Raw genomic sequence first — 12,009 nt, 5'->3', positions numbered from 1 at the left:
TGTAAAGTTGAGAGTCTGCTGGTGGGCAGATTGAATCAGTTACTGGTAAAGTTGAGAGTCTGCTGGTGGGCAGATTGAATCTGTTACTTGTAAAGTTGAGAGTCTGCTGGTGGGCAGATTGAATCAGTTACTGGTAAAGTTGAGAGTCTGCTGGTGGGCAGATTGAATCAGTTACTTGTAAAGTTGAGAGACTGTTGGTGGGCAGATTGAATCAGTTACTTGTAAAGTTGAGAGTCTGCTGGTGGGCAGATTGAATCAGTTACTGGTAAAGTTGAGAGTCTGCTGGTGGGCAGATTGAATCAGTTACTTGTAAAGTTGAGAGACTGTTGGTGGGCAGATTGAATCAGTTACTTGTAAAGTTGAGAGTCTGCTGGTGGGCAGATTGAATCAGTTACTTGTAAAGTTGAGAGACTGTTGGTGGGCAGATTGAATCAGTTACTTGTAAAGTTGAGAGTCTGCTGGTGGGCAGATTGAATCAGTTACTTGTAAAGTTGAGAGTCTGCTGGTGGGCAGATTGAATCAGTTACTTGTAAAGTTGAGAGTCTGCTGGTGGGCAGATTGAATCAGTTACTTGTAAAGTTGAGAGTCTGCTGGTGGGCAGATTGAATCAGTTACTGGTAAAGTTGAGAGTCTGTTTGGTGGGCAGATTGAATCAGTTACTGGTAAAGTTGAGAGTCTGCTGGTGGGCAGATTGAATCTGTTACTTGTAAAGTTGAGAGTCTGCTGGTGGGCAGATTGAATCTGTTACTTGTAAAGTTGAGAGTCTGCTGGTGGGCAGATTGAATCTGTTACTTGTAAAGTTGAGAGTCTGCTGGTGGGCAGATTGAATCTGTTACTTGTAAAGTTGAGAGTCTGCTGGTGGGCAGATTGAATCTGTTACTTGTAAAGTTGAGAGTCTGCTGGTGGGCAGATTGAATCTGTTACTTGTAAAGTTGAGAGTCTGCTGGTGGGCAGATTGAATCTGTTACTTGTAAAGTTGAGAGTCTGTTGGTGGGCAGATTGAATCTGTTACTTGTAAAGTTGAGAGTCTGTTGGTGGGCAGATTGAATCTGTTACTTGTAAAGTTGAGAGACTGTTGGTGGGCAGATTGAATCTGTTGCTTGTAAAGTTGAGAGTCTGTTGGTGGGCAGATTGAATCTGTTACTTGTAAAGTTGAGAGTCTGTTGGTGGGCAGATTGAATCTGTTACTTGTAAAGTTGAGAGTCTGTTGGTGGGCAGATTGAATCTTGTACAGGTAAAGTTGAGAGTCTGCTGGTGGGCAGATTGAATCTTGTACAGGTAAAGTTGAGAGTCTGTTTGGTGGGAAGATTGAATCTGTTGCTTGTAAAGTTGAGAGTCTGGTAGTGGGCAGATTGAATCTGTTACTTGTAAAGTTGAGAGTCTGCTGGTGGGCAGATTGAATCTGTTACTTGTAAAGTTGAGAGTCTGGTAGTGGGCAGATTGAATCTGTTACTTGTAAAGTTGAGAGTCTGGTAGTGGGCAGATTGAATCTGTTGCTTGTAAAGTTGAGAGTCTGGTAGTGGGCAGATTGAATCTGTTACTTGTAAAGTTGAGAGACTGTTGGTGGGCAGATTGAATCTGTTGCTTGTAAAATTTAGAGTGGGAAGATTGAATCAGTTACTTGTAAAGTTGAGAGTCTGGTAGTGGGCAGATTGAATCTGTTGCTTGTAAAGTTGAGAGTCTGGTAGTGGGCAGATTGAATCTGTTACTTGTAAAGTTGAGAGACTGTTGGTGGGCAGATTGAATCTGTTGCTTGTAAAATTTAGAGTGGGAAGATTGAATCAGTTACTTGTAAAGTTGAGAGACTGTTGGTGGGCAGATTGAATCTGTTGCTTGTAAAATTTAGAGTGGGAAGATTGAATCAGTTACTTGTAAAGTTGAGAGACTGTTGGTGGGCAGATTGAATCTGTTGCTTGTAAAATTTAGAGTGGGAAGATTGAATCAGTTACTTGTAAAGTTGAGAGACTGTTGGTGGGCAGATTGAATCAGTTACTTGTAAAGTTGAGAGACTGTTGGTGGGCAGATTGAATCTGTTACGTGTAAAATTTAGAGTGGGAAGATTGAATCAGTTACTTGTAAAGTTGAGAGACTGTTGGTGGGCAGATTGAATCTGTTGCTTGTAAAATTTAGAGTGGGAAGATTGAATCAGTTACTTGTAAAGTTGAGAGTCTGGTAGTGGGCAGATTGAATCTGTTGCTTGTAAAGTTGAGAGTCTGGTAGTGGGCAAATTGAATCTGTTACTTGTAAAGTTGAGAGACTGTTGGTGGGCAGATTGAATCTGTTGCTTGTAAAATTTAGAGTGGGAAGATTGAATCAGTTACTTGTAAAGTTGAGAGACTGTTGGTGGGCAGATTGAATCTGTTGCTTGTAAAATTTAGAGTGGGAAGATTGAATCAGTTACTTGTAAAGTTGAGAGACTGTTGGTGGGCAGATTGAATCTGTTGCTTGTAAAATTTAGAGTGGGAAGATTGAATCAGTTACTTGTAAAGTTGAGAGACTGTTGGTGGGCAGATTGAATCAGTTACTTGTAAAGTTGAGAGACTGTTGGTGGGCAGATTGAATCTGTTACGTGTAAAATTTAGAGTGGGAAGATTGAATCAGTTACTTGTAAAGTTGAGAGACTGTTGGTGGGCAGATTGAATCAGTTACTTGTAAAGTTGAGAGACTGTTGGTGGGCAGATTGAATCTGTTGCTTGTAAAATTTAGAGTGGGAAGATTGAATCAGTTACTTGTAAAGTTGAGAGACTGTTGGTGGGCAGATTGAATCAGTTACGTGTAAAGTTGAGAGACTGTTGGTGGGCAGATTGAATCTGTTACGTGTAAAATTTAGAGTGGGAAGATTGAATCAGTTACTTGTAAAGTTGAGAGACTGTTGGTGGGCAGATTGAATCAGTTACTTGTAAAGTTGAGAGACTGTTGGTGGGCAGATTGAATCTGTTACTTGTAAAGTTGAGAGTCTGTTGGTGGGCAGATTGAATCTGTTACGTGTAAAATTTAGAGTGGGAAGATTGAATCAGTTGCTTGTAAAGTTGAGAGTCTGTTGGTGGGCAGACTGAATCTTGTACAGGTAAAGTTGAGAGTCTGTTGGTGGGCAGATTGAATCTGTTGCTTGTAAAGTTGAGAGTCTGTTGGTGGGCAGATTGAATCTGTTACTTGTAAAGTTGAGAGTCTGTTGGTGGGCAGATTGAATCTGTTGCTTGTAAAATTTAGAGTGGGAAGATTGAATCAGTTACTTGTAAAGTTGAGAGACTGTTGGTGGGCAGATTGAATCTGTTGCTTGTAAAATTTAGAGTGGGAAGATTGAATCAGTTACTTGTAAAGTTGAGAGACTGTTGGTGGGCAGATTGAATCAGTTACTTGTAAAGTTGAGAGACTGTTGGTGGGCAGATTGAATCTGTTACGTGTAAAATTTAGAGTGGGAAGATTGAATCAGTTACTTGTAAAGTTGAGAGACTGTTGGTGGGCAGATTGAATCAGTTACTTGTAAAGTTGAGAGACTGTTGGTGGGCAGATTGAATCTGTTACTTGTAAAGTTGAGAGTCTGTTGGTGGGCAGATTGAATCTGTTACGTGTAAAATTGAGAGTGGGAAGATTGAATCAGTTGCTTGTAAAGTTGAGAGTCTGTTGGTGGGCAGACTGAATCTTGTACAGGTAAAGTTGAGAGTCTGTTGGTGGGCAGATTGAATCTGTTGCTTGTAAAGTTGAGAGTCTGTTGGTGGGCAGATTGAATCTGTTACTTGTAAAGTTGAGAGTCTGTTGGTGGGCAGATTGAATCTGTTACTTGTAAAGTTGAGAGTCTGTTGGTGGGCAGATTGAATCTGTTACTTGTAAAGTTGAGAGTCTGGTAGTGGGCAGATTGAATCTGTTACTTGTAAAGTTGAGAGTCTGGTAGTGGGCAGATTGAAGCAGTTTCTTGTAAAGTTGAGAGTCTGTTGGTGGGCAGATTGAATCTGTTGCTTGTAAAGTTGAGAGTCTGGTAGTGGGCAGATTGAATCTGTTACTTGTAAAGTTGAGAGTCTGGTAGTGGGCAGATTGAAGCAGTTTCTTGTTAAGTTGAGAGTCTGTTGGTGGGCAGATTGAATCTGTTGCTTGTAAAGTTGAGAGTCTGGTAGTGGGCAGATTGAATCTGTTACTTGTAAAGTTGAGAGTCTGGTAATGGGCAGATTGAAGCAGTTTCTTGTTAAGTTGAGAGTCAGCTACCGACACGCGATATATTTCTATGACGCTATTCGAACGATTTCTAATTTATAATTTTTCAAGTCGAATTGCATTCGCGTTTGTGAAGAATAAAAGTGGATGTGTTAAATATAGAAAAAAAAATGACTCCGGTGATAAATCAGTATAATTAACAAACTATAGGATTTCAAACCAACATAAGATTTGTTGATAGATCAGATCTTAATGATGTTACTCGTCCATCGCGCTAAAGTAAGCATTAATCCCACGGAAGTGCATTCCCGTGATTCTGCCTTAGCCAATCAAATCTCGAGATATCTTTAGACACCACCTCAGGAAAATCCAAAGTTTTAGACAACTTCCTTGATCAGAACTCAGATAAAGTTTCGGAGACGGAGCACGTATATTGACCCCCACCCCCACCCTACCGTTGTGGGGAAGTGCGATCGTACATTTGAGGGATAAGCTGTGACTTCCTAACCCCCCTCCCCCCTCAGTATGTGTGCGGGATATGAGTACATATATTGTGTGGGTCGTGGCTATTCTCAGAGCCTACCACTAGACACGGAACCAGAATTCTGCCACGAATATTCCAAAATTATTTTTTTGCGTCTTGATCTCCAACACTTGGCGATTTTAATCTAATTATCGAGGAGCTAAAACCCTGAGTGCACGTCAGTGTTGGGGGAGATCACCCAACTAATCGGCTTAAACTAAAAACATAGAGGAGCGACGCCAAGGGCAGAACTCGCTTCATTTTTCTTGTCTTGGTTGGTGTGTTGGAGGATTGTATGACAATATATCCCAGGCAGGGGCGGAACTACAGTGCCGCCAGACCCCGTAATGCAGGGGTGGGGGGTGGTCAGGCCATTTAGGGGCCCACAGCCGACCATAATAAATTTTTTTAGAATTAATAAAAATAATTTTCTTGCATTTTTGACTTGATGATTGCTTTTTAAAAATATTACCGTAGCTGCGGTTGAATTATCTTTATTCTATAGACACCACCTCACGCTCTTGTATATTATTTTTCCCTTTGTTTTTAAACCATAGTGAAAGCCGAGTCCTCTTTCTCCTACAATCAAACGTATCAAAGATAAGCAAACGTTCAAACCACTTCCATTACCTTTTAAACATGTTTTAAATAGTCAAATAGGGGTGCTCATAAGCTCCTTTTAATAGATTTGTACTAAACAAAATTAAAAAGCAATTAATTCTCTTAATTATTATTTTTTTATAAATACATTGTATAAAAAGCAAATGTATTTAAAATTAATAATAAAAATAAAGAAATAAACATAAAAATAAACATTACGAGACACAATTACTTATACAAAGCTTTCATGTTTTATATTCTTTTGACCTACTAGTAGTTAAATTGTCGTATAGCAAGGAGGTCATATAGCAGAGATAAAATAAAACTGACTTTCGCAAAACACACTAATGCACTTACACACATGACATGATGTTGTAATTTGTTTTAATAGACATTTTTTTTTAAACCCGAACAGGCCAGCAATGAGTATCCTATGTTCGTATTTTAGTTTGTTGTATATATATATATATATATATATATATATAGGCCTGTATATAAATATATGGGGGGGCCTAAAAATGTTTTTTGCGGGGTGGCCCTTTTTTTTTAGTTCCGCCACTGATCACAGAACAACATTGCAAGATACAATGTCTCAAAGACAAAATATCTTAGTATTAATGAAGCAATTAACCAGATTAAATATTTAAAATGTATCGTCGTTTTTCTGTGCGCTGCAGAATGTAAAATATGATGATTAATATCGGATTTCTTTTGAGGTATAATGTGAGCAATATATATCTTTTACTTGGGTTGTTTAGCTAGGAATATTTTGTCTACACAATAAATTGAGTTTTTTCTTGTCCATTTTGTCGACTTTTTTTTTTTTTTTGCTGACATGTTGATATTCTGTCTCAGTAACCTTGTCCGTAATATTTTGTCCAGAAATATTTTAACTTTTGTATTGGTCTAAAATATTTTGAATGAAATATTCTCGGATTTTGTTTTTTTATTTTGACTGGAATTTAGACTACAGCCCTTGAAAATGTTGTCTCATGTGACATATTTTACCAATGTTTCTTCCAGACTTTTTTCTCCAGGGGGGCACAGGATATTTCCGACGGGGCGGACAACATTTTCCGGGGGTGGAGGGGGGAAGGGGGTGCGGCGGCCACTGGTAAAAGCATATGTTTTCTATATAGATTCCATTTCGTGGCGGAGTCCCCCCCCCCCCCCCCCCCCCTCGAAGAGATGCCTGGAAGAAACTCTGTATATTACTCACGTAATACTCCCCATTGACGTACGATAAACTTCACCATTTCTTTCTTCATGTTTTATTTGAACTCACCTAGACTTTTCCAACGTTCGTGTTTGTTTTTAAGAACGTTCGTGTCAGTGTTTAAGAACGTGTGTGTCTGTGTTTAAGAAAGTTTGTGTCTGTGTTTAAGAAAGTTCGTGTATCTGTTTAAGAACTTTCGTGGCTGTTTTACAGAGCTCTCTTTCTGTGTAATAAATCCTTCTCCAAGTTAATTCAAGCTTCAACGAAAGCTTTTTGTCCGTGTTTATCGCGGCCCATTATTGAACGCTAATGGTCCAACCACATTTCGTGGCTATTGTGCGTTTTAAGCCTTTTAAGGTGAGAGTGACCAAATCATGCGTAAAAAAACATCTGTGTTAAGTGCATTACAACTTCTGTGTTATGCGCAGTAAATCATGAATGGTATGAGCAGTAAATCATAAGTGTTATACGCAATAAATTATTGGTGTTATGCGCAGTAAATCATTAATGGTATGAGCAGTAAATTATAAGTGTTATATGCAATAAATCATTGGTGTTATGCGCAGTAAATCAAGGGGTTTTAGTTTGTTAACCCTGGAATAGGTCTCATGTGTATCTATTGTGAAACGTTTAGACCTGGAGTTCATGAGGATAGATGTAGTAGAGTTCTTCTGTTTTTGTGGTTACAACGTGACGGGATAGTGTGGTCAGCCGCCATTACTTTCTCTAACTTCAGCCAGGTACTCTTCAATGCTGGTTGACCATAGGACGTCATACACACTCAAATCCTTCATCTGGACTCGGGGCGTATATGTATATATGCTATATCCAGGTATATCTGTATATGTCGCTCATCAAGGTTATCCGTCTATGCGCTATGACCAGCTGAGTGTATCAATCTTTTATACACAGGTTTATCTATGTATGTCTTATAACAAGTAATCTTTCCATGTGTGACGAGCAGGTGTGTATATCCACGTGTGATGTGTTATATTCGCTGTGTATAGCTACCAGTGCTCGCCCAAATCTTAAAACTGGAGGTTCTAGTCTAGCTTTCTAGATAGTGCTACGTAATGCCAGTCACGTGATGAGGTAGAGTGTGGACCGCGTGGCCTTGTGTATCACGCGAGGTGACGTAATTGGGGGAGTCGGTTAGTAAATTTATTCAGAGAGACTCAAAACCAAAAATGTTGAGGTCTAAATATAGAACAGGAACGATGCTTTTAGAGCTGGGATTGAGGGAGGTGTCAATCAAACACACGCACGCACACACACGCAGAGGCTCGTTCATTTTTCGTTCTTGCTGTCTAATATATGCATTCATAACGCGCACACACACACACACACACGAGCTAATGCAAGCTAGATCTCGCCCTGTCTCGTTAGCATCGAGATTTACATACACGAACAACTCCACAACATAGGGCATTCACGTGGTGTCCTATGTAGCACTTGTTCTCTCTCTCTCTCTCTCTGACAAAAATATGATAAGAATATCTTAGCCTTAATCCAGAAATAATAGGACATAAAGGTCACAATGTTATTTAGGACATGAAGGTCACAATGTTATTAAATCTTAAGCTTGCTGTGACCTTCATGCGAATACAGTTCCGCTGTTGTCTGATGCCCCAATAATAAAACTTGAACTTGCCCAGCTGAATTGTTGTCAGCACTGTAATCAACTACACGACCAACCTTTCAGTAGCCAACATTACAGGTGCAGCAGATCTGTAGGTGTAGGGCCTACCAAATACAGGTTATCAGGAGCAGGCTTAGTCGATCCTCCCTGTGACCTACATAAGTGTAGTCTCCCTGTGACCTACATAGGTGTAGTCTCCATGTGACCTACATATACATAGGTGTAGTCTCCAGGTTTTACCCGGATTGACTGTGAGATAACCCCACCCCGCCATCCCTTGACAGACTTTGGTTTAGCCCAACTATCAACCAATCAGTGACCAACACGTCAAACATACTGTACGTCTACAATCCCTCTGGTTTAAGCCTAACTTAAAAATGTGTATTAAAACATGCCATACAAGGGACACCAAAATAAAACGAACTGACATCATTTTCACACTTAGACACCCCACTTGATAACACCATAAGGTGACAGACACCTTTTCGTGGATCGATCTAGCCACTGGACAAGGCCAGGTTTGGCGTGACACGTGACCCATCTAGCCACTGGACAAGGCCAGATTTGGCGTGACACGTGACCCATCTAGCCACTGGACAAGGCCAGATGTCACGTGACCCATCTAGCCACTGGACAAGGCCAGATTTGGCGTGACACGTGACCCATCTAGCCACTGGACAAGGCCAGATGTCACGTGACCCATCTAGCCACTGGACAAGGCCAGATTTGGCGTGACCCATCTAGCCACTGGACAAGGCCAGATTTGGCGTGACACGTGACCCATCTAGCCACTGGACAAGGCCAGATTTGGTGTGACACGTGACCCATCTAGCCACTGGACAAGGCCAGATGTCACGTGACCCATCTAGCCACTGGACAAGGCCAGATGTCACGTGACCCATCTAGCCACTGGACAAGGCCAGATTTCACGTGACCCATCTAGCCACTGGACAAGGCCAGATTTCACGTGACCCATCTAGCCACTGGACAAGGCCAGATTTGGCGTGACACGTGACCCATCTAGCCACTGGACAAGGCCAGATTTGGCGTGACACGTGACCCATCTAGCCACTGGACAAGGCCAGATTTGGCGTGACACGTGACCCATCTAGCCACTGGACAAGGCCAGATTTCACGTGACCCATCTAGCCACTGGACAAGGCCAGATTTCACGTGACCCATCTAGCCACTGGACAAGGCCAGATGTCACGTGACACGTGTCCCATCTAGCCACTGGACAAGGCCAGATTTCACGTGACCCATCTAGCCACTGGACAAGGCCAGATTTCACGTGACCCATCTAGCCACTGGACAAGGCCAGATGTCACGTGACCCATCTAGCCACTGGACAAGGCCAGATTTCACGTGACCCATCTAGCCACTGGACAAGGCCAGATTTCACGTGACCCATCTAGCCACTGGACAAGGCCAGATGTCACGTGACCCATCTAGCCACTGGACAAGGCCAGATTTGGTGTGACACGTGTCCCATCTAGCCACTGGACAAGGCCAGATTTGGCGTGACACGTGACCCATCTAGCCACTGGACAAGGCCAGATGACACGTGACCCATCTAGCCACTGGACAAGGCCAGATGTCACGTGACCCATCTAGCCACTGGACAAGGCCAGATTTTACGCGACCCATCTAGCCACTGGACAAGGCCAGATGTCACGTGACCCATCTAGCCACTGGACAATGCCAAACTTGGCGTGAGACGTGACACATCTAGCCACTGGACAATGCCAAACTTGGCGTGAGACGTGACACATCTAGCCACTGGACAAGGCCAGATGTCACGTGACACGTGACCCATCTTGCCACTGCACAAGGCCAGATGTCACGTGACACGTGACCCATCTAGCCACTGGACAAGGCCAGATGTCACGTGACACGTGACCCATCTAGCCACTGGACAAGGCCAGATGTCACGTGACACGTGACACATCTAGCCACTGGACAAGGCCAGATGTCACGTGACACGTGACCCATCTAGCCACTGGACAAGGCCAGATGTCACGTGACACGTGACCCATCTAGCCACTGGACAAGGCCAGATGTCACGTGACACGTGACCCATCTAGCCACTGGACAAGGCCAGATGTCACGTGACACGTGACCCATCTAGCCACTGGACAAGGCCAGATTTTGCGTGACACGTGACACATCTAGCCACTGGACAAGGCCAGATGTCACGTGACACGTGACCCATCTAGCCACTGGACAAGGCCAGATGTCACGTGACACGTGACCCATCTAGCCACTGGACAAGGCCAGATGTCACGTGACACGTGACCCATCTAGCCACTGGACAAGGCCAGATGTCACGTGACACGTGACCCATCTAGCCACTGGACAAGGCCAGATGTCACGTGACACGTGACCCATCTAGCCACTGGACAAGGCCAGATTTCACGTGACCCATCTAGCCACTGGACAAGGCCAGATGTCACGTGACCCATCTAGCCACTGGACAAGGCCAAATGTCACGTGACACGTGACCCATCTAGCCACTGGACAAGGCCAGATGTCACGTGACACGTGACCCATCTAGCCACTGGACAAGGCCAGATTTCACGTGACCCATCTAGCCACTGGACAAGGCCAGATTTCACGTGACCCATCTAGCCACTGGACAAGGCCAGATTTGGCGTGACACCAAATATGTTGACAATAATCAAAGCCATTTCGTTTCGCCGAGTAACAACGTTCGCTAAGTCTCTCATATTATCAAAGTTCGGTCAGCCACTGAACAAAGAGTCTGCTATTTATTCAAACAACATTCCTTTAAATGCACACACACTTTTGGTAAGTACAAATTGTGTTATCAAAAGCGACACTAGTGCAACAGTGCTAACCTGATGATATGAGTGCTACAAAACTGAATATTGATCTTAGTGCTACAGCACTAACCTAACAATCTTGGTAGTATTATACTGACCTAAGAAAGATCTTAGTGCTACAATACTGACCTAATGGTCTTAGTGCTACAATACTGACCTAATGGTCTTAGTGCTACAATACTGACCTAATGGTCTTAGTGCTACAATACTGACCTAATGGTCTTAGTGCTACAATACTGACCTAATTGTCTTAGTGCTACAATACTGACCTAATGGTCTTAGTGCTACAATACTGACCTAATGGTCTTAGTGCTACAATACTGACCTAATTGTCTGAGTGCTACAATACTGACCTAATGGTCTTAGTGCTACAATACTGACCTAATACTCTTAGTGCAACAGCGTGGACCTAATAATCTAAGGGCTATAGCACTAATCTAACAATCTCGGTAGTATTATACCGACCTATGAAAGCTCTAAGTGTACAGGTCTGACCTAATGACCTCGAGATTCTAGTCTTGACCCTTCTGACCTACAACCTAGAAATGCAATCAAAAGGCTTTATAAAAAATCAGTTTTTAGAAAATTGAAAAGCCGCCACATCCTAGTTAATTAGATCTCCTACAACCACGCTCGTGGCCTTATTTTTCTCCAAGGTTCTAAAAATAGCATTCTTCTGGTCACATTTTTACAGTTATTGAACTCAATCCAGCTAGTTCATTAAGCATTTATTCATACAAAATATTTTTTTACAGTTCTCTTTGTTCAAGGACGGGAAAAATTGTGTGTTTCAGCGTTTGAACTAATTTTTATAACCATCGTTTTTTAGATTTCTAATTCTCTAAGAAGTGGGCTAACACGTTGAACCCCTCTCTTTTTTAATGTAATTCCCAGCATGGGAATATCGACCCAGTTCTTGAAGGTCTGTTGTTTTCAACGGTTGAACATATTTACATGACAGACGACCAACATGGACTAACAGGTGTGATATGGCTGTAAATAAAAGCTGTATCAAGTCCGATTAAGACTGGTTGAGACT

The sequence above is a fragment of the Physella acuta genome, unplaced genomic scaffold (assembly GCF_028476545.2).
Source record: "Physella acuta isolate Inbredline_101_S28 unplaced genomic scaffold, ASM2847654v3 ptg000777l, whole genome shotgun sequence".
Taxonomy (NCBI): Eukaryota; Metazoa; Mollusca; class Gastropoda; family Physidae; genus Physella; species Physella acuta.
Note: the sequence above shows the minus strand (reverse complement) of the source record.